The sequence below is a fragment of the Chamaea fasciata genome, unplaced genomic scaffold, assembly GCF_029207755.1.
Source record: "Chamaea fasciata isolate MVZ Bird 193981 ecotype frontalis unplaced genomic scaffold, bChaFas1.0.hap1 SCAF_6, whole genome shotgun sequence".
Lineage (NCBI taxonomy): Eukaryota > Metazoa > Chordata > Aves > Passeriformes > Sylviidae > Chamaea > Chamaea fasciata.
The window spans coordinates 8,320,925-8,347,678 of NW_027094091.1; the positions used below are offsets into that span (position 1 = coordinate 8,320,925).

The 26,754-nt window shown below is 39.9% G+C and overlaps 1 long non-coding RNA gene across 1 annotated transcript; it reads left to right on the plus strand.

The window, feature by feature from the left end:
- Positions 1 to 253: 253 nt before the first annotated feature.
- LOC136290523 (uncharacterized) lies at positions 254 to 2,830 on the plus strand. Its single transcript, XR_010721173.1, has 3 exons — positions 254 to 504; positions 578 to 866; positions 1,008 to 2,830. It is a non-coding gene; the product is annotated as an uncharacterized lncRNA (long non-coding RNA).
- The last annotated feature ends 23,924 nt before the right edge of the window (positions 2,831 to 26,754 follow it).

A 26,754-nucleotide genomic window follows, 5' to 3' on the forward strand; every position in this document is an offset into this window, starting at 1 on the left:
TCAATTCACCTCTTATTTGTGGCAAATATTCTCCTAAATGGACAAAATGAGAAGAAAAATTTGTAGTTTCTGATTTACATCGAGCTTGCCAGGAGACAGAATTCAGAACAGCACATTCTTCTGTAATATATTCCTTGGGAACCAAATACCTTCTCGTTGCACACCTGCACTTTTAAAAAATTCATTTAGTGCAGCTGAAATGCCTCAGCTTAGCAGCTCAGGAGACAAACATCCTGTATCCACCCACAGAAAATGGGCTGCCTTAGGCAAAGGAATCCCACTGACTTCTTTGAGTCTATATTAGCAGAGATGGCTGTTGGGCTCCTTCCCTCATAAAATTGCTACTTTTATGGCTTTAATTCAGTGATACCATGGGAATTTGTCCATTCTGCTTCAAGAAGATTTAGGAATTCATCTTTATCCTTCAGAAAATACGAGCTAAGAGGTTCCTGCCATGGGAATTATTTTGGAAGATCACACCAGAAGGCAGCACTCAAATATTGGGTGGGGTGTGGGACTCAATGGGGGAGGAGGGAAAGGAAGTTTTTGCTCTGAAATGGAGGTTTTTTTTTTCAAGGGAGGAAAAACAGGTGAGTTCTACTGGACAGAAGCACAATGTGGCCTTTGGATTGCTTCCCATGAGCCTGCTGCCCACTTTCCATGCTGGAAGAAGGGAAAATCAGTGAGTATCAGAAGTCTCACTGAGAAGGGGAATTGCAGGCAGCAGCTGGTGAGCCAGCCTCAGGCATGTTTCTGTGGAACCTGGAAAATCCTGACGCCAGCTCCTTGGTGCCTCAGCTGAGGAGCTGTGGACCCCAGCTCTGATGCAGACCCAAAGCCAAAGTGCAGGGACATCCTGGAGCAAGGTGTGTGAAAAAAGCCAGATGACTGGGAAACCCTGGGGTTTGGCTGCCAGCCAGCAGAGTAGCTGCTGAGCAGGTGGGCTGGCAGAAGATCAGGAGGATGGGGATGATCAAGTGCTTCAAGTTGTGTTTAATTTTTTACAGGAGCCATGGAGAGGGCTGCAGGAGCAGCAGAGTGGTAGAGAGACTCAAAGCAAATCAGATGTTTGTTACTTTTAAATTGAACTCTGGGACAGAAGCCAGGGATCTGACAGAAACAAAGATATGATTCAAAAAAAAGAAAGGCCACAGGTACTGGGGGATGAATTTTGAGCTCTAAAGTGAGTGATAAGCTCTTCACCAACAACAGAAAATGTGAGGCAGATACATCAGAAATGTATTGCCTGAAAAGAGACATTCAGAAAAGTGTTTGAACAGAGGGTAAAGATCATCATGTTGGAGATATGCCGTGATGTCCTTGATGGCATCAGAAGAATGCACTCAGCAGAGTGGTGTTGGACAGAATCATTGAGGCAGAGCTGGAGTTCCCCTCCTGACTGCAAACAAATGAAGCATCTGCTTGACAGAGATGCTTGCCCCCATTTCCCATCAGAGCAGCCCCTCCCAAAAAGACAGAGATGTAAAGAACAAAATGGATACTGATGTTTTCAAAGTCTAAATAGAAGAATAAAGGGAGTAAATTGACTTTTTTTCACTGGTACCTGCAGGCAGACCCAAACAGGCTCAGGTTTTTACTCCAGAATAGTCCCTGAGTAACTCAGCAGGTATATTGGGAATAACACTGTGATGTCTTCAGCACTGGGGAAGATGGCCATGATTGTGCTCAAGCAATGATCTGCTTGAGAAATTGCCATTTTCACAGACTGCTGAAGGGGTTGTGGTTTGTACCCAAAGAGTTCCAGCCATAGATATCACCACTGCACAGCAGGCAATGAAAGGGGATATCATAAGCAGCTTTAAGACAGCTAATAAATGGATTTCTGATCTAGAAAAAGATGGTAGAAGTACATCCACAGCCTATTGTGGGATTTGGGAAGAATCAGAGCTGAAGTAAGTAACTGGTAATGAAGGCTGCATGTAACACAGGAAAAAAAAAAACAAACAAAAAACTCAAAAAAACTAACAGCAAGGCAAATCATGGAATAGTTTAGGTGGGAAAATACCTTTAAAATCATCAAGTCCAACCCTCAAACCAGCACTGTCACAACTGTTTCCCTGCCCTGTTGGAGGTGCTCCCCAGGGTTTTCTTTTATAGATGTGAGGGAGTTTGGCCATGTTGCTCCTGGCCCTGCTCAGTCCCATCAGCTGAAATCAAATAGGTTGATCACGATAAATGTGCTGACATCCACGCTGTGTTTATCCCAGAAGAGAAAAAATGGGTATAAAGATGTCTTGGAATAAAGATATGTGTGCCTAACTCATCTGCTCAAGGTAGTTATCTGAAAGCACTGCAGTGCTAAGACACCTAATGGCAGTGAGGTATAAATCTTAATAGGAGTTTGAAAGTCTGGCAAAAGTTAATTCCAGAAATCCTCATCCTAAAGAACTCCTGGTGTGATTCCACTCTAACAACTTTACCTGCCTGAAAATGTCATATCTTTTTGAGTCAGTTCAGCTCAGGTTATTATAATAACTCCTGATTTGGTCCAAGAAAATTTTTCCCCCAATTTTTTCATCTGTTTTAGAAAAGGATGAATTTCTTGCTGTACTTGCCCATCTTCCTCCACAGACCAAAAAAAAAAAAAAAAAAAGGTAAAAAAAAGCCAGTGCACAATAAAAGGAAAAAAAGTGTTATATTTTATTCCAAGGATTTAACATTTGGGGGACTTAATTAGGAGATGATATTGCTAATCTGAAATGGCCATAAGACATTTATTACTGTCAATGGGAGAGAGTGGCAAATACCATCCCACTCCGAAAATACAAAGCTGTGTGTCCTCTCCAGCTACAAGTATGTGCCTTGTAAATTGAATGCAAACTTGGGTTGCTGGTTTTATTCTGATTCTCCAGAGGATCTGACAAAATGCAGTGAAGCAAAGTCCAGAGCATGACTGAAAAAAAGTAATAAACAGGTACTAGCACAGGGTGAAACAGAGAATATGTTCCCTTTTCCCAACAGATTTTAAGGTGCCATGTATTAAGGCATCTCTAGGTTATTAATCTTTAAAATGATAGAGAAAAAAAATTAACAGATACCTGAACATAATGTGTGCTCTAAGAGCATTGGACACATTTTCTTCTGGCCTTAACAACTATTTTTTTCTGAACCACTGCAACATTAGGGAAGCTTTTGGAGGATGCATGTCCTGAAAATTCAGGTCAGCTTAAAAGAACACTCCAAGGGCCTTGTGGTGGAGAACACACAGACATTTTTACATGGTCTGAGTACACAAGCTCCCATTCATAGACCTGAGTTAGCTAAACAGGCAATTGGTGAAACCAAAAGTATTTTTGTTTCAGTGACATGAATATCACCAAACACCCAACAAATGGTCACTGCAGAAGGCATGGAGTTCAATAGAGTCTGCATGGGCAAAGCCAAGCTATGCTGTGTGAGTCTCATCTGTCTCCAGTCAAAAGTCACTTATTAAATCCCAGTAAATGAGATTTGGAAGATTTGAATGTTCAGTGGAAGTCAGGGAGGGTTCCAGGGCCACATCCCAGGAGCAGAAGCCTTTTCTGAGTGTTTTCTGATGCAATAACCACTATTAGTGTCTGTCAGCTAAAGGAAGTTGTTTGATACTTCTAGCATCACTGCAGTTGCACCTTTTCATACTCTCATGTTGAGTCAGTTTCACTGTCCTGTCTAAAAGTTTTAATAGTTTGGGTGTTAAAATAAAGAGCATCCACTTTGTTAAAAACAGAAGTACAAACTTTGTAGGGGCACTCTGAAAATGAGCTGTCTGGGAACTGAGCTCAGAGTTTAGGGTGATATTTCTCACTACTATTCATTTAAAATAAGAAAAAAACCCTGCTCTGAACTATTATTCCAGAAAGCAAAAGCAGTCTTTGATAGGACCAGGAAGAGAAAACACACAATTTTGATTTATTCTCTGTTTTAAAGAACTTACATTTTCTGACTATTTATAATACAAAGCATTGACAAGTTTTGAGGAATTTCACTGACTTTGGTTGTAAAGTTCAGCTGTTCCTGACTTACCTGTCATGTTTCTTTGCACAATTCTATTAGTTAATGTGGAAATGTTGAATTAATCAGACTTACACTCTTTCTTAGCAGTCTCACCTAAAGAGTCTTTGCTATCTAAGGCATTTTCTGGGTTGCCAGCCCCACACTTGCCCCCCATCGCTATATGCAAAACTATAATTTATTAAGCATTTCTTTTTCTAAGCAAGCTCTAGGTGGAGACATTTATCCATAAAATTATTTTCTTTAACAAAATTCATGAGATGAACAAACCACTCCCATTTGAAAAAAAAAAAAAAAGCTTTGAGAATTCATTTTCAGACTCAAGCTTAATACAAAAATAATATAAATTATGAAGTGATAAAATTTAACACAAATGTCACTAAAAACAACAACAAACCTTTGCAAATGTTAAACTAAATCTGTGAATCAATGGTGTGGTACTACCCCATACATCTTTTTTTAAAAAAATTCAGATAAAAAAATATTATATATTCCCTTTTGATTTAAAGTGTAACCAGTGTTAAGATCAAATGAGAACTCAATTTTCTTTCTTAAAAACAACAATTGTTAAGTGACTGTCCTTAAAATGTTGGGAAGTCATTACATTTCTGAGGAAGATTCCCATAGTTATTTAATAAATAATGAGATCATTCTATTTAGTGAACATTTTGTTTGTGCCCTTCCTCTAAGGAGCTGTGATCTGTGGAGCACCTAATTTAATTTATCATCCAGCACTTGTGTTGTCATTAAATATAACAACTCCTGAGAGCCTTGTGTGGCTGTGGGATGACCCTGGCTGGACACCAGGTGCCCACCAAATCTGCTCCATCACTTCCCTCCCCAGCTGGACAGGGGTGAGAAAAACCAAGGAAAAGCTCTTGGGTCAAATAAAGGCAGGGGGAGATCACTCCGCAGTTACTGTCACTGGAAAAACAGACTCTACTGGGGGAAATTAATTTGTTACCAGTCACATCAGAGTAGGGTGATGAGAAATAAACCCAAATCTTAAAAACACCTCCTTCCCACCCCTCTCTTCTTCACAGGCTCAAATTCACTCCCAGATTCCCTGCTTCCTTGACTCCAGTGGCAGAGGGGGCTGGGCAATGGGGACTGTGGTCACTTCACCACACCCTGTCTCTGCTGCCCCTTCCATGGAAACCCAACACACCTCCTTATCCCTACAAATATCCCTGGTGCTTCCCCTGTTGCCACAGCCTTCCCTAGAAAACAATTTCTTGGCTCTCTAACATGCAGTGGGTGAATACAACATGTTGTCCAGTCTGACTCTCCTAACAGTTCATTTTATTTAATGCTCCTGTGTAGTGAAAGAGGAAGTCTTATGATTACATATACATAATTGCCTTTTGCATAATTTTCTACATTATATCTTCGTTAAAACATAAAATGTTTAAAGAGAGAATTATTCCCTCTCCATTTTTATTGACTTAAACTCTCCCCTTTTCTCACAATCTAAAGGAGGACAAGACTGTTTAAAACATCAAAAAAACATGAGAAATCATTGAATGTAGGAATGAATACACAGCATTTGTTCTCCAGATGCTGACTGTGCAAATTCAGGTTCCTGATAGAAATCTTAAAATCCATTATGATAAAGAGGACAGGAATCTTCAGGGAAAAAAAAATCTGCATTAGGAATTTCATATCTCTCCCAGTCTCAGTCACCTCTGTGCAGGAATTAGTCACCTCTGGGCCTTTGATTGCATGGTCTGAAACCTCCACTGTGTTTAAGGAACTTTTCTAAATGAAGAATATACAAGTTGTTAAATAAGCACTCTGTGGGTTACTACACAAATCCATAATGAAAAAAATCTCTTATGCAGCTGATTTACTCTGCCAGTCAAACAATTGTAAGAAACACTTGCAAAGATGGCAAAAGTTTGTAAAATATTTCAGGGAAAAGCTTTGAGTATCCACTTTGTTTTGTATTATTTAAAATATTTAGTCATTTTTCAACTCCATTTTTCCTGTTTCTATAAAAACCCACAAAATCAACCAACCAACCAACCAACAAGAAAGTAACACCTAAACTGCTCCATGGCTTTAAATTCAGCACAGACAGGGCAAGTCTTGCATGCTTTCACTTCCCCCCATATTGCTCATGATAGCTGGTAATGAGCAGTGCCAGCACTGACTCTGATTAGGCAAATGAATCCAGAAAGATAAAAATCAAGTTCAATTCTCAGGAAGTTGGCAACACCCAACAACAGGGAAAAAAAGTTAAAAAAATCACTTCTGTAAAGTCTCAGCATCTTTCAGGCATCACTGTTTTCATTCTGGTCTCTGTACTTAGGATTTTACAAGCAGATTGATGTGTGGTTTCAAGATATTTAATAATGGGTCCTTAAAGCTGGTCCACATTACCAGCTCTTCTCTCACCTTCACCTGGATGCAATAACTGTTGTCTACTGCATTCAGCAAAAAAGTGCTCCATGCTGTTGCACAGGGTTCTCATCAGGTTGTTGATTAGTTCTGATATATTGACCCACTAGGCTGTGAAACAAGCCTTGCAGAGAAAGCATGCTTTACTTTCCTTTTTATGTTATTTTATAGATCTCCATCAGTTTCTTGGTGTTGCTCCCAAAAAACCCGAATGAGAGCCACAGAAAAGTTGATGCTCATGAAGAGGAGAGCAGCCAGGGCAGCTTGAGAGGAAGTAGCTAGAGGGGTCACAGAATCACAGAATACCCTGAGTTGGAAGGGATTCACCAGGATCATTGAGTCCAACTCCTGACAGAAGAACCTAAAGAATCCCACCCTGTGCACAAGAGCATTGTCCAAACACTCCTTGAGTTCTTTCAGGTTGGTGCTGTGACCACTGCCCTGGGGAGCCTGTTCAGTGCCCAGCCACCCTCTGGTGGAAGAACCTTTTCTCTTGATATCCAACCCAAACCTCCCCTGACGCAGCTTGCTGCCATAGAATGAAAGTTATTGTTATCACCTTGTCCTGTGATAAAACACAGACAAATCAGAGAGACATTGAACTTCCCATCTTCCTTGGAAAGGCTCAGTTTCTTCAGACTTCTTCTGTCTGGCAAATTAATCTAATTTTAAAATCTTCATATTAAATAAGAGTACAGCTCTATTCACAACAGCAATGCATATATTTCACTTAATGTATGCTTCATCTTTTCCTCTCTCTTAATTGGAACTGACTGATGCTTCTTGCCCAATTTCTTGGCTCTCTAGTGCACTCACATCACTGAGAATGTTCATACAAACAATTACCAGTGTTACTTGAAAATGCATCTCTCTGCCATGCACATGATAGGAAGATGCTGTGACTTCATTCAGCAGTTTCTTTGTTCAGCCATGGACCCTGGTGCTGAATGGAGTTTGCCAGTGTTTCCACGGAAACCAATCAAAATTCATAAAAAGACTGATTTGACTAGTCCCAACCAGCAGTGCCTTACTTCATTTGAGGGCCCAACAGCAAAAGATACCACTTTTATCTACTTGAAAAAGAGAGTCGATTAAATTGTTGCATCTGGGTTTAATGGTGGCAAGGAAAACAACTTTATCCAGCAGATTGTAGGCAGGTTGTCTCTTCATCCTTGACGGCAACCTCCAGCTCCACAGCTCTGTGCACATTCCAGTGCCTCTGGAGCACCTGCAGCAAAGCAGCACAGTGGAGACAGTCCCAAGTCCTCCCCTTTCCTGCCTCTTTGCCCTCTGTGCAAATTTACAATAAGTTCTTACTCATCAGATCATAATATTCCAGCTGGGGGAATTTGATACTGAATTATTCAGTTCTTACTTACCCTCATTTTACCTGTCTTTTAACAGCCAGTCTTAATTTGTATTCTTTTTCTTCCAGCTGGAGGAAGAAGCTGCATAAAGTTTTATGCCAGACTTCATTTACTGTCTTGTACATTGTTGCAGTAATAAACTCAGCATGATTGCATGCATTTATTAATTTAGAGCTTTGAAATGGGACCATTTACATGTATGATGTATCGTCAGTTTAAACCTTCTTACAGCCAGTTCCGTCTGACCCAGAGAAAAGCTGTGTTCTGCAGTGACCTAAAAGAACTGCATCCCAAACTTCACTATAGAGGCTCTGCTACTGGATTGGATGAGAAAAAACAGCAGAGAGAAATGAAAAAGGATGGAGAAGAGAGGACATAGAGGTTTAACAGAAAGCTCTTCATGATGCCATGGGGAAAGGTCACCTCACTGGCTTTGTGGAGAAATAAGTGCAGTGAGGAGAACCAATTGTCCCCTGAACTGACGTGGTAATTGACCCACATGGGTCATTCCTGCCCTAAACAGCTCTGAAGAGTTAGAGGCACTCTGTTGCTTTGACTAAAATTCTGGAAATAAGCAGCTGAAATCCATTTAAATCTGGTTTATGCACCCAAATACTGCTTTTTATCTGGGCTATTAGTCATCTTAACATCAGGTGAAGAGCTATTTGTTATTTAAATAGCTTAAACTCCTTGTAAAATAGCGGGTCTGCCTCTATATTTCTTTCTCTTAATCTGCAGTTCTCACCTTTATGTTTATGATTTTTTAGCTATAAAAGGAGCTGCACCCAAACATCACTTTAAAGTTTGGAAAAGTTTGCACTTGAGTCCCACTGTGATGCAACACACTTTCAAAGAATGTGCCTTCACTCTCACAACAAAGGCATATCCATTTTTTGTAGTCAAAGGACCTTTAAAGAAATTTCCTTTAATAAGGGTATACACTATGGAGTTCAGACAGAAAGAAAGGGACCCTCAGGAAAATTTATCACTGGAATAATGGGAAAATGCCAAGACTAACTCCTCCACAGGGTAAAAATATACCACCTTTGTCCCAGTTCTGCAAACATATTGGTGAATAAATCAGTATGGGGGGATGACCCCACTCAAGGCATTGGGATCAAAGTGATGTTTGAAGAAATAATCCAAGTTATGAGCCCTTGGAGAATCAGAGCACACTGGCTAAAGACAGTCTGGTTATTTTGTCATCTCAAAGCTCTTACTGAGCTTTATCAACGCTGCTAAACCAGGGGGAAACAATTACAAGTTTTCAAGGATAGTCCAGGTTTCTTGGCGTACAGGTGGTACTGTGCAGGGGCAAAAAGAAATGTTCATGAAAGGCAGTGTGGGCAGGTAAGGGAGGGGACTCTGCCCCTCTGCCCTGCTCAGGTGAGACCCCACCTGCAGAGCTGTGTCCAGCTCTGGGGCCCAGCACGGGAAGGATCTGGAGCTGCTGAAGTGAACCTGGAGGAGGCACCAAGGTCAGAGGGATGGAGCAGCTCTGCTGTGAGGAAAGGCTGGGAGAGTTGGGATTGTTCAGCCCAGAGAAGAAAGGGCTGTGGGGTAACCTCATTGTGGCCTCCCAGTGCCTGAAGGAAATCCACAAGAGAGGTTGGACGAGAGTATTTGCAAGAGCGTGGAGTGGCTTCAAACTGAAAGAGGGCAAGTTTAGATTGGAAATTAGGAAAAAATGTTCTCTGTGAGGCTGGTGAGGCCCTGAGACAGGCTGCCCAGAGAAGCTGTGGACGCCTCATCCCTGAAAGTGTCCAAGGCCAAGCTGGACAGGGCTTGGAAAAAGCTGGGATAGTGGAAGGTACCCTGCCCATGGAATGAACAATGTGGTTTTTAAGATCCCTTCCAACCCAAACCAGCATCTGATCCTTTGATTCTCCGTGTACAACATGGGTCAATGCATACTCGGATTTATTGGGATGGGGAAGGGTTTTAGGCCACAGACTACTCTGCCCTCAAAACCTCTGTCTCCATCCCTAACATGGCAAGTGAACAGCTGACTTCTCTCAGGGAGAAAATCTCACAAAAAGCAGAACTGGTCTGCCTCAACCAGTACTTTATGGAAACTTAAAAACAAATCAACACTCCACACATTTTCACAATGCCTACAAAATGCAGTTCTAAATTCCTCTGCATGGCTGTCATACAACCCATATTCTTGCTTCTTGCATTTGTCATATTAATAAATACAAACTCATATTCCCTGGTCAATGGGCACACCACTTGTTAATTTCTTTGTTTCTTAACTTGCTTCTTGATGTTTGATGTTTTGTTTTAAAAATTAGTATTGATAGCCATCACTTGCAAAAATGAGTTTTTAAAATATAGATGGCTAAACTTTCCAGCTTTTGGAGCAGCAATGAAAATAGAAGAAGGAATAGTAATTTTAGAGAAAAAAAATATTCTCTTTGGAAGCAAGGGCAGTCAGTGTTAATGGCTTTAAAATCTTTTCCTTCTACAATTAATAACCCAGTGACATGGATCTTTTCAGGCTATTACTGAAGAACTGTGTGTTTGATACCACTGGCGTCACTTTAACAAATTGTTGTATGAAATAGCCCTTCAGAGCTTTTGTTGATTGATAACTGAGTTAAAGAAACTTCCTTTTGTGGAAAAAAGAGAGTGAGGTGGAGGGATGCAAATGACTTCTAACTGCAGATCAGAAAAGGGCCACTCCATCATTCTGTCTGCAGCTTGTCAACATAAATTTCAGTAAGTGTTCTTAAAAAAAAAAAAAAAGAAGAAATAAAGGAAGAAAATGAAGGACTGAGAGTGCCATTTTAAACATCAATATTTCAAATAAGTTCCCACATAGTTTACACAGCAGGCTTAAGTTTTGCATAAATTAATGGAGTGAATTTTTTCAAACTCGTGATAGCTTTGACTGATATTCAACAACTGCTGTGCATCATTTCTACTTTAAAGATTCCTCTAATATGAAAACCATTGTGTATATATATATATATATATATATATATATATATATATATATATATATTTTTTTTTTTTTAATTTTTATGCTTTGCTTTTCCTCCCCCTTCCAGCACCAGGACTCAGCTGTTGCTTTACAGACTTATGGCAGGGCACAGGTTTATGTGCTTGCAGAAAGTTCAGCTCCATAAACCTGTTCTGGAGAGCAGAACCTATAAATGCTGCCCTGCACAGACCACTGAGGGTTATGCCTCTGTCATATTTACTGGGCTAGATGGAGATGAATCATTAAAGCAATATCTCTAGGTAAAGGAAGAAGATTTTGTCTTTCAAATCCTCTTGTAGGGAAAGGACAGCTCACCTGGAGCAAGATTAAGTCAATACAGAAGTTTTCACCTCTGAAAAAATGTTAAAATTTGAGGCGTGATACAGCATGCTTTGATATCTTTGGCTTTAATTTAGTAAACATTTCTAGATGCTAGAATAATTTCATTTCCAGAAGATGAAAAATGTCCCAGTCAGAGTAAGAGACTTCGAACAATCTTATTATTTAATTCCTAAGACAGGAAGCAAGCATTAAATACAGGCATTACCCAGCATTTAAGTAGCATGAGAATTCACTGTCAGTCCTTATGGAGTAGGTCATCTTTAACAGCAGGAGAGGAAAGCAAGCAAGGAGGCAGAATTTGAGAAAAAGCTGATTTAAATAATCTCAGTGTATAATTTTAGCCGGTGGAAGAGACATCTTCAAAATTTCTCCTGCTTTGGACAAAGCTATTACCAAAGAAAATTCCAGGCCTGTGTATTGCTGCCCACTGAAACTTCACAGTCCAGTAATTATGAGACACAAAGTTGGAGAAGTACAACTGTGTTTGTAACAGGTTTGACCTATGGCTACAGCACAAAAGCTGCCTGTCTGAAAGACTGGGAGGAAGTTTTACAGTGAGTACAGGCTGGGTTTTTAAATCTCTGATGAAATGATTGTTTCATTTAAAAGTTGCATTGCGGGCAGGCCAAGAGCTCTGTGTATTTAAGGTTGCCTGACACTTTCCATTACAAGGACCTGTTTTCAGACACTCATACCTTTGACAAATGTGAACGGTTTGGACTGAAATATCTTGTGCCAGGTGTCTGCCTCAGACATTAATTCTGCAAGGAAATTATGTCAAGGAAAGTTTAATGTTTTTCAAGTATGAGGCAAGGAAAAAATACTGTGTTTTATTCTTAGTGAAAATAGGGGCAATTTTTTTTGGACTCTTAAGCAGAAGTGCATCTATCTTGCAGAAGAATTACTCAATGTTTGTTGGGAGGTCTTTTCTGTTTATCAGTGTTTTGTGATCAACCACTTAAAAGTGGGTATTCTGCCTCTTTAAAGTCACAGCTTGGGATGGACTTGCAAAAAACCTACTACCAAGATATCCTCATAGAACATGTTCCTGCTGAGGGTTGCTGTTGACAAGGAAATAAATTCCTGAAATTTTAGTCCTTGATTGATTTTGAGCCAAGCAGGACATGGTTCTGACATTACATTGAGGTCCAGGAAGATCTTTGCCATGGTTTTGGAATGGTATTCTCCAATTTAGTGCAGAAAGTTGGACTTGCTTTATTTCAGGTATTTCTTATTACTTGGGGGTTGCTTTTTACTATTATGGGTTTTCTTAAATCCAGTTATTGGAATATAGTGTACAGTATCTGTCTGTCCATCCATCAATCCATCCATGAAGGACATGAAGTATCCCCTGTTCCCAGCCAGTTTCTAGAACTTTTACCTTTTTCTGTGCAGCAATATAGTGTCAGTTTGTTCTTAATGAAATGCTTTGTTTCTCTGCTGAGCCCAAGTTCTATATCCAGGGACAGCCAATGTCCCTGCAGGATTTTCCAAATTCCTTTTGCCAAGGCAATTACACTGGAAAGGCAGAAGTGTGGGTGGAGTCAGATCAGATGGATGTGTATGTGACTCATGTTTGAATGGACCTTGAACCACTCTCTGGGCCCAGTGATGCAGAAGAATTTCAATTTTCCTGTTTTGCTCCTGCAGTTGGTTCTTGATCTGCTTCCACAACCATGCTGTGAACCTGAACCTCTGACAGGTCTGGGGAAAAAAATGCATCTTAAGTTGTCATCAGGGCATTCAGATCACAACAGACTTCTGTGTGAAAGATTTTGGGGAGTTACTTTCACATTTGGTATTTTTTGTAGTGGGAGGTTGGCTAAACATTGGTGAAAAATATCCCAGGTAGGATTAAGCCCATGTCACAGGGTAAAAGGACAGGGACATTCATCTTCCAAGAGTTCTTTGAGCCCTGTTCCTTGGGATTTTGAGGTTCAGTGACCAACACTGACACTGAATTTACATTGAATTTACATTGAATTTACATGCCGCTTGGTGCTATGGGCTGTGGTTTTACAGAATGGTTGAGAATCCTTGCATGGAATTAGATCAAAATTAAGGCAATTAGAGATGTTTGCAAATGAACAGCTTGCCTCAACTCTCATTATGACTACCAGAGCCCTGGAGATGGATTCACATGACTGAAGGTAAGTGCCCAGGGCTGTTTTAGATATCCTGACATACTCAGTGACTTTTTTTGAAGTCCAGTAGATGTACAGGTGTCACTTTGCTATTGCAATTTAGAAAATTTAGTTTTATCTGTGTGAATCCTTCTGTGCTGATATGGTGATAATCAATCCAGCCCATTCAGGAGCAACTTTTATTCTCATGCTTCTAATTTAAAAATATTTTGTTCCTTTATTCAGAAAAGAAATGATGTCCTTACTTTGTGGCCATAAATATTTTGGGGTTAAGCTTATATGGAGGACTTCTCTTGGGAGTTTTGTTTTTGTAGGGCTAAAGTTCTTTGAAATCTTTCAGTTTCATTTTTCTATTACTTTCATCTTTCTATTAAGAAGTATTAATGGAATGATAACTTAGTTCCTTTTTTTTTTTTTTCTCTAAATATGGACAAAATGTTTCTATTCCTTACTTTATAAAATGTAAATAGGCTGAAATAAAAAAGAATCAGCATGCCTTTGGAGATTGGCCTTTTTGAGTTTAAATGTCCCAATTAAAACCTAGTGCTTGCTTCAAAACATCTGGTGAGTTTATGAGAATTCATATATTCCAGAGATCTGAAAATTCATAGGAACATATTTTATTGCACTGTTCCTGTGAAATACAATGTAGACAGAAATATTGCCCCCTTGCCTCAGCAGGCTTGACAAAAGAGAAAAATAGGGCCACAAAAATTTCCAACAGGTTTGGAAATTTATCTGATCTGTGGAAGATAGTCCTAAGAGGAAGAGAGATGTCCTGTGAGGTGATTTAGATCCAAGTTTTTAAAGATATATGGATATTGGTCTGCTTTGCAGAGGGAGTGAAGCTGAATGCTGGTTCCCGGTGTATGAACTCCACAAGCAGTTCGACCTGGAGGTGTGGAAAGAGGTCACTTGGTGCCCAGATCTGGTGTTCAGAGGTGGGACACATGGACTGGTGCCTCCCAGGCATGACGACACCTGTGAATTTGGTCTCTTGCTTCCTGTTCTGGGTTCCCAGTTAAAGGTGGGTCCCACTCCTTTCTCTTCCAGTCACAGGGAACAAAGAGGGGCTTCAGCCTTTGATGAACTCACAGCTGTTGATATGCAAGTATTTAAGTTGGGTTTTCTGGAGAGTGTTTTGGAGCCTGTTCTCTGTCACTGCCTTTCTCTGCGACTACAAACAAGTAAATTTACTGTCTTGGTTTGGGAAGACAGGTATCTGCCAGGGAAAGCTGGAACTTTCCTTGGAATGGAGAATGTAAACCACCTCCCTCCAAATTATTATAATTTTGCAATTGAGGGGTTTTCAGGCAAAGATATGGAAATAGGAACAACAGTTCTTTACTAGGAATATTGAAAAATACAAATGCAGTATTACCAAAAAACCCCAACAAAACAAGCAAATAAAAATAAAAATCCAAGAAACACTGACAGAGTCAGAATACGACCTGGCACCCTGTTGGTCAGGTGTTGGGAGCAGTCCAATCAAGTCCTCCTGGAGTGACAGATATGGTTCTGTTGGAGCAGAGATGATCCTGCAGAAGGGTGGAGTTTTCCTCTGAAGGTCCAGTGGTGGTGAAATGGGTCTGGTCTTCCTCTGGAAATCCAGTGCAAACAGGCATTCCTGGTGTTCTGAGTCTCAGGTTTGATCCAGGTAGGAATTCTTGGCTCCTCCCCCTGGCTGGAGCATCTCCCAATGGAATGATGGGATTTTATCAGTCATGCAGTGACCCTCAATGGCCCATTAACAGCAGATATCCCCCAGAGGGAGGATGGGTGGTGGAAGAGATAAAGAACACTGCCCCACCTGGTTTTAACAGCTGGGCCATTAATAGAACACACACTCCCCCCCAGAGTTAAGAGGAATGGGTTATACAAGAGATAAAGAAAACACCTCCTCAACCGACTTCAACAGATGGAAAATAGAATACACACTTTTGGTTACATATTGCAACCCAAAACATTCACCTTCCTGGCTCTCTCTGTCCCCAGCCCTTTTCTCTGCCGTGCAATAACTCCTCTAAAGCAGGGCCAGCCTGACTTTGTGTGTTACACCTGCTCTGGTGAGATGTGAAAAAGAAGGTCAGAGGGTTTTTGGTGCTCTCAGGAGCACTGGTGTGACAAGGCAATCCCGACCCCTTACAGCCCCATATTACCATGTTTAATTCAAAATGCATCAGCATTAGGATTTGATGGAAAAATCTGACTGCTATAGTGCACTTGGGAAATCACAAATGCCTTGGGATCCATGTAGTCAATCTCTGCAGACTCATAAGTATCCATTTGCCCTAAATTTCATGTGCTACATACCTAAACATCAAACTTTTTTTTTCCCTGCACTTAATTCTGATGTGATTCAAAGCTCTAAAATGTAATGCATTACAATTAGCCATTTCCACATCCCCAAAAAGTAAAACAAATTTCTGTCTTTAAAAAAAAAAAAATTGCATCATTTTTGCAAAAGACCCAGAGAACTTAGAAAGAATGATAAATTAGTAAAAATGATCCTTTGGGTACATTTTTATCCCTACCCAGCTTATAAATAGGCTGCATTAAAAAAACGAACAACCCTTTGAAGTGCATTTTAGGAAGTAAAATAAAACTATTCAGATTTATTGCAGCTCAAGAAACAGCAAACAAGCCGGCCGAAAAATAAAAGTGAAGCGTTTCACAATGTAATGAATGGCAAAGTAGGAGCTATTATTTGTCTGAAACTTGTTTAAAAATAAGCATGCTGTTAGCAAGCTATATAACATTTTTCTACAGTGTACTACTTCCAATTTTGAATTTTCTTAATGAATGGGGGAATTGCTGTTATTTCCTAAAGCACTCTGATCAGGAATTGTTGTACTGAGGCATCCAGCTGACTTAGTAGCTCAAAAACCAGAATGCAGGGAAGGAAAGGGAAAGCAAAAAGGAATCAATGGGTGCTAAATAACCCCAGCTGAAAAGAAAGCACATGTCACAGATGTATTTAAGCGTGGCATGTCCAGGAGTAGTAGGAATTAGCATAACTGCTGCCATGGAAATCAGCAAGAGTTTAATCATCGAGTTCTATGGGTGATGACTCAGAAAAATGCTGAGTGCTTTTGAAAACTCTTGCTCCAATAATTTGACTTTTTCTTTTTTTCCCTTTTTTATGACTTGGTAATATTAAGAGAAGGGGAAAAGAATAGAAGGCTGTGCTCCATTTTGTCACATCTGGCATAGCGATAAATCCAGTTGTGCAGTTATCTCTATGCACCATTACAGAGTTGGAATTTGCTGACTGAGAGTGCCAAACACTTGAGGGGTTACAGATCTGAGCTGTATGACATTCTTGATTTGGTGAGTGAACTGCTTTGACATTTCTGAAATACACTGCCAGTTTTATTTCATTCAAAACTCCATGGATGGTTCAGCCCTAAATCATAAATGGTTTAGGCTGTCCCAAAACTGCACTTTCAATGAATAAGTGACTTGTCCCTCCAAAAATCTCCACATTTCCAGCTTGCAGTAGAAGCTGGAAGAAACAGGCAGCTCCACAGCTCTTGTTAGTCCAGTGTAAGCCAAATGGCAAATCCCTGCCTTTTGATCAGCCCTGAGTGACAGAGATGGCAAAGCTGTCAGTGAATGCTGACAGAATAAGTCAGCACATGGCAGGTTTTGGACTGAGTGTATGAAGGAAAGAGTGAACTGAACTGAGAACAGAATCTTTTTTCTCTCAGTCTTTTCACTATGAAACTGCACCATGTCAAGATAATTGAAAAATTGCTGATTTTTCTTCCTGCTCTCTGAAAAAGAAATATGAAACTTTTAATGGGAAAATTATTATAATATTATTAAGTTCCATAAAACAATTTAAAGCAGACAGAAAAGAAAGCCAGGTCTTTGAAAAACACATCGATTTAAATTTTGAAAGGAATTTAATTGTGGAGGCAGGGGAAAGGAACATGGCTTGTTAATTACTGGAACACCTTTGATTTGTGTAGGCAATAAACCAGAATGAAATAGATGAGATGCATTAGATAATGCAAGACAAGTATTGTCCCTATACCCTGGAAATGGATCAAGAAAAAGTGGTACTAATTATTATGTTATATTTGAGGTACCATTTCTGTCTTTGATTCTTTCCTTTTGTTTATTTCCATTCATCACTGGAGTGATTTCATTCTTGAAAGTTATGTATATTTTACAAAGAAGGTAAATAAAATTAGTAACTTGTTGCCTGGAGAAAGATCTGGCATTTGGCTTGTGAAGGAAATTTCTGCCCTTTCATTTCTGTGTTTCAGTACAAAAAAAAGTCTTCTTTTAGTGACTTCAATTTCTTGTCATCTCAAAATGGAGATGGACTCAAGTCCTTTCAACAATGCTTGTTTTCCTTTTTGTTCTGCTGAGTTTCTCTGCTTTGCTCTCCAAGTTTTGTTCCAGTGGAAAGAGAACATCAGTGATGTTGACCTTCCACTCTGATGACTGAAGAAGGCATCAGACATAATCTACTACCCCAACTTCTCCTTTGCACAGGCTGTAACTGAGTAGTCTCCCTGGAAGGACATGAAGTTGGATCCTTCACACCGGAGACAGAGTAGCTATTACAGGACAAGTAAATCCTTTCACCTTGCTTTCAGAGTCCCCACTATCTTGTTCTGCCTTGTGTGTCTCAGATAAAAAAAGACACGAGTTCACATTTTGAGGTGTTTGTTCAACATCTTAAAAAGAAGCGGAAAAAATTCCCTTTGATTTTAGCTAGTAAATGCAAACTTTCACTTCTCCTTTTTGCAGAAAAAAAAAATTGCTGTCAAATTTGACTCCAGAGATTTGTATGGAACAAAAACTTGGGTAACCTGGCATCTCTTTCTTTTCTATTTTTAGTGACAGTTTAAAACGAAATTCCTAAAGCAGATTTTCATTCCTTCTCCTTAGGGTACATCAAACTCAGCAGGTGGCAATATAAACTTTAACAGATGACACAATGATTCTCACCCATACCACCTGGAAGAACAATTCTTGAGGGAAAAAATAAAGTGAACTTTTAAAAATACCCTTATCTGATATGATCAGAGAAGAGAACATCGAGAAAACTGAAGTCAGCAGTTACACAAATAGTTTAAGGCATTTATCTGTCTTAGGAACTTAACTGCTCTAGTTTCCCACTGGAGTCAGTGCATGAAAGAATGTTTCATCAGATGGTCTTTTGTGTTCAGATCTTGTGCTTGTCTTCATCCATCTCAGTGATGGATCTCAGATCTTCAGATCCCAGTGATGACAAGGTCTCAAAATTTTAAAGTCTCAAGTAATTATTCATTCATTATTACTCCCTGTTCCACCTTTGCCAACAAAGACCTTTCACGAAGGAACAACTGAGATGCGCCAGGCATTAGTGACCACAGTACTGATCACCAGTGCCATCTAGCACCTTTTAACTCTTGTGACATTTCTGCTCTGCTTCTTTGTCCTTTGTTATTTTCATTCTCAGTGCCCTCTATTCGCTTCCCAGCTCTGTTCTTCTCCACACTCTTCCTCACTAAACATGTTGTCTATCCTCCTCTTCACATTCTCTTCCACTTCTCAGATCCTCTCTGCTCTTCACAGCATGTTTTGCAGTTATACATTAAATAAACCCAAATAAATCACAAATACTGAAGTTAAAGAGATAAATTTTTATTCCTGGTATCTATGCCCTGTAGCACACTTATGATTTTAAATCCCTGCCCCTGACAGCTTTGCTTGCACAATAGCTCTGTCCTCAGTGTGGTTTGTCCATTGTGAAGCCATTCAGGCATGGAGGAACTCTTGCACTATTTCTACAGTTGGGACTTGAAGCCTGTCTGCTCTCAACTGTCCCATTTATAATAATCCTTATGAACTTTTGTTTCAGCAACAGGGACCACAGGTCTCCAGGAGATGTGCTAAGGAGTCAGCACGTTAGGTGAGGGAGTGCAATGTTTCCCATGTACACACTCTTACTTGATGGCAACAATTGAGTGTAATCCTCTTTTGTAACAGGCCAGTCTAAATCCAATATCAGATTTGGAGCAGGTAATAAGGATTCAGGAAAATAATTTGCACGGTTCCATTGGCACATGGCAGCTGGTGAAATTGTTGTAGTCTCACATTCTGTGCAAATCCCCTGAAAACATGGTCCAGTTTGCTTTTGCACTTTATCTAAAACTGCTGCTAGGGAAGGAATTAAATAGTCAATAGCTTAGATAGGGAATTTAGAAGCTTGAGTTCAATTACTGAACAGACATTTCGTGAGTGACCTTGGGTAAATTACAAATTGACCTGTGGTTCTGGTTTTTCATTGCTAATCCTGCTATGGGGGAAACCCCATGAAATACCAGGATTTTGTAGCAAGAACGGCTGCATGAATACTCCAAAGGGAAATGAAGTTGCAGCACATGATATTTTCATTCATGGGGTGTCAATTTTGAATTACCTCAAAATATTGTCCATGCTGGGGAAGGAATCCTGATGATCCACATCATTTCAAGCTGGGCAAAAAAAATTTCCCAGTTAAAGGGTATCAAGTCCTACCTCATTTTTCACACCACATCACTTTTGTGCAAACATTTAGAAATATAACTTTAATATCACTTTAATGGAAGCCAAATAATGTGCCCTTTCCATTCAATGGAAAATTAATCCTGGAAAAAATAATTTACTGCCCATTGTTTTTGCCTTTTAAGTTAATGAAGCTTTTCAATTATTAACAATAAAGCAGGCTTTTACACAGAATATTAATTTTATACAAGTAATATTCTCACCTTTTTTTGTTCAGTTCAGTGTCATAATGTTCTCGGGACTCTCTCCTAACTCAAGGATGTTGTTAGGAGGTACTGATAGTTTGCTATCTCTCATCTGTTGGATCTACAGTCAGTCACAGACCATTGTTGTAAAACTCCTAATGGCTTGGAAAGAGCCTTCTGGAGCAGAAAGAACTTGGTGTAAATTGCAAATTTCTGTGTGTGTTTCCCAAGTGTCTGCACTTACAATGCCCTAAATGGATACTGTGGATTTACACAGGCAGATAGTGACAGGACGAGGGAGAATGGTTTTGAACTAAAGAGGAGAGATGCAGATTAGATGTTAGGAAGGTGTTCTTAGCTCAGACAGAGGTGAGGCACTGGTGCTGGCACTTGCCCAGAGAAGCTGTGGCTGCCTCATCCCTGGAATTCTTCCAGGCCAAGCTGAATGGGGGTCTGGAAAACCTGATCAAGTGTGTGGAATTTCTGCCCATGGCAGGGGTTGAAACTGGCTGATCTTTGAGGTCCATTCCAATCTAAGCATTCCAATGATTATGTGATTTATCACAGACAAGAGGACATTAGCAGACATTGGTGGTTTCCAATGGACTCGTGGCTCCTGGTTTTGCCTACATCTGGTTCAGTGCATCAGGATCTCAGAAATTCTGTTTCACATACCAGAGATGTAGAGTCAAACAGCCCACACTGCCAAGGAATGAGGCACTCTTCCCACTTACTCCTGACATGAAATGATGCAAAGGAGGAAGATTTGGTTCTGTTCCACCACCTCCACCAAGAAAATCTCTTCCCCTGACTTTGACTTTCAAGCCATGCAATAAAAAAAGGTTCTTTACACAATACCTTGAACCCCTTTCTGTGTTTTGAATACAGATGGCTCCCAAAGGGAATGTCAGCCTGTGAGTCCTCTCAATGAACAAATATTTAATACTGCAGTCCAGTGTGACCATGAGCACATGGACCTTCCCTGCTCTGTCTCATGGCTGAGAGCTCTTTCCTGAGCTGCACTTTGTCTATGTACTTGGCTTTTCTAGCAAGGGACTAGGTGAAAAGGGAATGATACCTATTGAATCACCCTGCCATTATGTCAGGAGCTAACCAAACTGTGTCCTAACTCAGGAACTGTTGGAAGCATTGTGGGGAAGAACTACCCTGCAGTGAAGACACAAACATTGCCCCACTCAATCCCCTTTATCTCTTTGCTCCCAAACATGGAGATGTGTACTGCCAGTCTATTTTAATTAGGGAGCTTCTGTCTCTTAATTTAGCCACACTGTCATGTCTTCTGCCAGTTCACTTGCCTCAGAATGCCAGGAATTTGTCATGAAGTGAGCACCTCTCTGTGTCAGCTCAAGGGCTCAGGTCCATCTGAACTTGAGCCAGAAGAAATTTGGAGGTGGTTTAAAAGCTGCTCATCTCCACAGTCATTGAGAAGGAACTCACAGTAGATGACTCATTCCAGCTGTCTCAGGCATTCGTTTTTGGGCATGTTGGAGTGCCCTGAAAATCTCTCACTTCTACTGTCCACAGGGCATCTATTTAAATAGCATCTTCTGTGAACTTGAGCTGGTTTCGCTGGTGCTTATAAGAGATGTAATACTGATTTCCTTTGGAAACGCAGGGCGTACAAATCAAGCCCACTATCTCACATGGGGAAACCTCTGAGCAGGTTTGATTTTAAGCTGAATTTCACCCTCATGTCTTAACAATTAGTAAGCTGAAGGCAGGTGGCCTTTGCAATGCCACCAATTGCAATGCAAGTCAAAGGAATTTAGAATTGTTACCTTACTTTATTTTGGGACATACTGTGAGTCAGAAGATGGTACCAGAAACAAGACCATTTTCACAGAGTTCTAACACATCCTGTATCATGTCCCAGGGAGAGCAGAGTCCATATTGTAGAGAGTAGAGATTATTTACAAGCAAATTTCAGATCCTACAGTATTGGGAGTAGGTGGTGTTGGTAATGGGAGGCTGTGGGAGAGGCCTCTGTGAGAAGAGGTCAAGGGCTGCCCTGTGGCAAAAACTACAGCCCATGGACCCACTGCAGGACAAAGCTGAACCCACCAGGGAATTTTGTGGTGCCTCTCTGCGTGGTGTGTTCATCTCTGGGATTTGAATAAGAGGAGGAAATACTGGAGGAGTGGGAGGGGATCACAGGGAAAGAATGGAGGGAGCACCAAGGTCAGAGGAGTAGAAGATGCTTCATGGTGAGGCAGATATCCCTGGAGGGGCTGCAGCCCCTGTGGACATTAGGACCCACACCAGAGCAGAGGAAGAGAGGAAGGAGCAACATAAAGTGTGGCAGAGTAGCTGAAGGACCAAAAAGATATCCCAGAAAATTTTAAATTCCACTAGATGCTTTCCAGTGTGTGCACCTGAATTAACCATTTATAGTCTATGTACAGGAGTCTTAGTATCAGGGACCAATTCTAATTAGCAACACTGACTCCCTTGGAGCTACAAGGAAACATGAAAAGGATTGGTCTATCAGAAAAAGATATGGGAGCCAGGACTCTGAATGCTTTAACACGAAGAGGTATCAAGCCTAAATGGCAAATTAATAAAAACAGAACTAACTTAAATCTGACAGGATGTAAACTGATACAGTTTCCGTAGTAACTTTGCTGTTGACAAGCAATACTTACAAAATTTCCTGTGAATTCAAAGCACTGTTTGGTGCTGCTGAGAGGTACACAACAAAATGATTCCATTAAATGTCCCCTGGAGGAAGCACTCAAGTGCTTGGATGCATCTCAATTATGAGCACACAGTCCACACAGCCAGGTACATTACTGACCTTTTGGCTATTACAGGAGATTAGAGGATGTGTCAATCCATGACCAATTTCAAAAAATTGTATTCAAATAAAAAAGAAAAAGAAAAAAAAAAGTGAAAAAAAAAAGTATGTGCTTGAAGCATTAACTCCTGCAATATAATCGCTTTATCTTACAATGGCCACATATACAACATGAATCCCCACTGTTGCTAATCAGAGAGTTCCATGCCATGATGTGTGAAAATCTGAATTTGTTTTCTACCTGCTTTTTCTTGTACATCAACAAGCTCAGAGAGTCTTTTTTCCTTTTCCTTCCTTTAGATGATAAGGCTTTCTGTAAAAATTAATTTTATCTGTTGAATGAAGGATGAATAATCCGGTGACACTTCTGCAGACCTGATATCAGGAACCTCTGATAGTGTTCTTCAAAAATGATTCTCTTTTGTGTGGCTTGTCTGTGAGGCAATCAGCCTGCAGCAAGTCCAGGTTTTTTCATTCACAGAACCTTTCCTTTCAGTACTACAAAAATGCAGTATTTTAATTTTTCTCTCCTCAAAGCAAATAATAATTCATTACACTTTAAAAATAAAACTATGGAGAACATCTTCCTGATATTTTTCTGAGAAAATATATAGTATGTGCAGTTTTAAAAAACACTCATACTTATTCAGAATAACACACAAGTAACATTATGGTTTTTAAACCCGTGACATTGTCTTTTCTGCCCTTGTCCATGTATATGAAAGCTGTAGAAAAAAACATTATTTATGGAAAAAGAGAATTCAGTGCATGAAAGCACATGGCAGGTAAAATGTATCCTCTCATATTGATGTACCCATGATTCTCACTTATATCTTAAAGATTCAGGGTGGTACAACACTGTCAAAACAGAATACAGAGGTACATAACTTTTAAATTAGCATAGGTCAAATAAATTGTTCATAAGTCACACTGACAATTCCTATAGAATGAACACCTCAAGTATTTCACAGTGTGGGGTAGAAATACTCAGTGTTGGTGTGAGTTTCCTTTTACCAGAACACTCCTGGGATCCGGGTAGGAAGTACCTGAGCTGTGCACCTTCCTCTAGACATAATCTTTCATTTGAAAGAACTTTGCAGTTTCATGAGCAAATAAAGATATTATTGAAGACAAGACTGCAAATCAACTTCATGTAGTTCCAGGAGGGCCCTTGCAAAGTGTTTCCATTTGAAAAACGTGAGGCTTGAAGTCATACTTACAGTCTTTAAGATCTGTTCAAACGACTTTTGAACAAACAAAAGCTTCAACAGAGTGAACTTTTCTGGTGCTACACAGAAGTGCATCTGTACTCAGCACAGACAGAAGGATGTAGAATAAAATATCTACACACCCTTTTTATTCAGGAATTTGATCTCTGTTCAGCACCTATATCAAAGCCATTTGTTATCTTTAGTCTTTTTCTCCTGATTTCTGTTCTGATCTTGGTTTCTCTGAGTAGCTACTGTGAACACCTGTCACTTGAAACACTCAGACATTTCCAATAGCCATACAGCACAGCCAGCAGGAGTTAAAATGCTGAAAATATGAGCACGATTAGAACCAGGTTCAAAGTCAGGCAGCTGACTGCTTTTAACCTCTTCCACTCTCCATGTATCTTCTGGTACAAACTGGGAGATCTCCTGCTGGAGCTAAGTAAGCTACACTGATTTATACCAGCCAAGCGTTACAGGGTAATGGACTGTTTAGAGAATTTTATCTACAGCTTAGTTGTCACATAAACAGCTGAAACTTCTCTTACTTAAATTAAGTCTTCCTTGATTTATACTGGTGCAGTGACAGTAGAATTTCATTTGTGTTCCACTCCGTGCTGCAGTCAGTGGCATTTGTGAAGTTATAGAACATCAGACACATTTACAGAGAAAAAAAGAGTTTAATTTCATTTAAAGAAATTGCCTCTAGTGAAGAGCTGCTTATTTTTATTTTTATTTTTACTAAAGAAAGCAGTAATGAGTTACTCATTTTTGTGATGCTTTCAGTTCTGAGAAGCTCTTGGTTACACACTACATAATGCCAGTTTAGGACTTGAAGCCTGTGATCAGCTCTGTGTTTTTTCCTTGTTAAGCTCAGAACAATTGCACACTAGTTAGCTGAAGTGAATCATTATTTTGTTAAATCCCAGAAACCCTCTGCACTGAAATGATTCTCTTTCAAAAGTCACACCATAGATTGGCTGTCCCCAAAAACAAGACCTTTCTTGCTGCTTGTGGGAATTGAGATGTTTTTAATAAGGCTGAGCTATTCTATGTGATAAAAGCCTTGTCCAGCAAACTCTGTCTGCTGCTTGATCGCTTTAAAGAAAATGTTTTTTTCTTTCCCCGTTACTGATTGACTCCAAACAACTGCAGTCTGTAGGTTAATATAAAAATGCAAAATAAAATATGCGCTGAGCAAGCAACATGGTACTAAAAATCCTTTAAATACATGAATATAAAGGCAAATAATTTTACCAATAATTTTACTTTTATAAGACCTTGAAAATATTCTATATCTGTCCTTAACATCAATTTTCTCCCATGTGTCTGTCCGCATGAACTTCTGTAGCATTGTTCCTGGATAGGTGAACAGATTTGCATTAGTGAGATGCCAGTCCAAAGCCTGTGACCCAGAGGATACCCAGGTTCCATTTTAAGCTTGAGGGCTTGAAAGGTATTGAGAGGACTTTCAGCCTCTGACAAGCCAAGGGTTTTCCATAGGGTGAGTTCCTGGCAAATGCATGTACAAGATTTTGTTCTATGGAGAGAAGGTAAATATTTAGGTGAACATTCATCTGTTGTGTTCATCTTTTTCTATTCATTTTTCTTTGTGAGATGGATGTCTTTGACAGATGAAACATTGACTGGTAGGATTCCCTTTCAATAAGTTAAAAAATCCAAGCCAAGCTGCTCCTCACCACCATGTCTCTGGGTAGGTTTAAGAAGAGCAGTGCTCTCACAAGCCCACACTCAATAATTACCAGCTGAGATTTACCAGGTCATGTTACAGGGAAAAGCTGGAGGAAGAAAACATGAGGACCAGAGAGCAGTGTAGGGAGCAGCTGCAATTGCTAAGTGAGCTTGATACCAATTAAAGCTCAAGGTGGGCACTCAGGGCCGGTCAGGAGAAGTCAAGGATTCAAGCTGTGGCTCAACATAGCCCAGAGGGGCCAGAAGGGAAGATTTCTTATGTGCTTGGCTTCACACATCTGCTGACAGACAGCTCTCATCATGGAGCTCTAATCCTATGGATAAATCAACCTGTTTGACAGAGAATTTACAGAATCAGTTCACATGGAAAAGGCCCCTGAGATCATTGAGTCCAACCATCCCCCAGCACTGCCAAGGCCACCACTGACACACATCCCCAAGTGCCACATCCACACCGCTTTTCAATCCCTCCAGGACTTGTGACCCCACCACTGCCAGGTCTTGACAACCCTTTTGGCAAAGAAATTTTTCCCAACAGCCAAATTAAAGGATTTGAACCCACTGCATTTTGAAACCCGTTGGTTTTGAATTCCACTGCATTTTTTTAATACAATTTGGAGATGTACTCATACAGATGGGAGAACTGAATCATTCCAGAAAGAGTTTAACTCTCAGAATGGATAGAGGGAATTTTCCTTTCCAATTTTATTACTGGACTTGAAATTCTAAGTTTGTATGCTGCTTTTCTCTCCATGGAAAAGAAGGCATAGCTCTAACACTACCTCTGCTAAAATTTTGACACAGTAAATGTTATAAAAATGTTGATAAGAAAGAAGATATGAGCTGTACTGATTCAAGAAACTCAGTGTTTGCAAAAATGTGTGTATAAAAGTCTTTAATTTTTTTCAGTTCAAATGAAAGCAAATATTTATTCATTTTTTTCCTTCAATGGATAGAGAGCAAAAAGAAATAAAAATAAAGTAAAAGAATATTCAGAGAAAGAAAAAGTGATAGATGAAAGGAAAAGTAATACT